The following is a 602-nucleotide window of genomic DNA, read 5'->3' as shown; positions in this document are numbered from 1 at the left end:
CACTCCGGTTGGCAAGCATTTATCAATCACACTATAAGCAGGGCCCACAGCGAGAGCCAGGGTCACAGAAAGGTTTCATCCTGCAGTTTCAGGAGGAAGCCACAACGCCTCTGGATGGGAATCTACATGGCCACCAAGGCCCAAATGTCCCCTCCTTTCTGCCTCAGTTTCCACAGCCCCTTCCTCGGGACATCCCCCCTCACCCCACCCCCCACACACCCATGACCAAGAACTAAAGGACTGATCTTGCAGCACAGAAAGGGACATCTAGAATCATCCTCAATCATTCGGTTTGATCCGTGTTGATATCCTTGTTAAATATTTTTTAAGTCACCCTTGGAGCACAAAAATAATGTGGTACCTTGAATGTAAAGTTCGAAGAAGGAATAGGAAGAATCAATGAGTCATTTGCAGGTGGGGGCAAAGCCAGCTGTCCCCAATTCATCTCTGACAACTTAACATTTAGAACATGCCTGGGTAAGATACGGTCCCCTTCTATTTTACTATTATTATTATTTATGCCTACAGCACCTCGTCATCCTAGGTGGTCTCCCATCCAAGTACTAACCAGGCCCGACCCTGCTTAGCTTCTGAGATCAGAC

Source organism: Pteropus vampyrus, unplaced genomic scaffold, assembly GCF_000151845.1.
Source record: "Pteropus vampyrus isolate Shadow unplaced genomic scaffold, Pvam_2.0 Scaffold71, whole genome shotgun sequence".
Taxonomy (NCBI): Eukaryota; Metazoa; Chordata; class Mammalia; order Chiroptera; family Pteropodidae; genus Pteropus; species Pteropus vampyrus.
Note: the sequence above shows the minus strand (reverse complement) of the source record.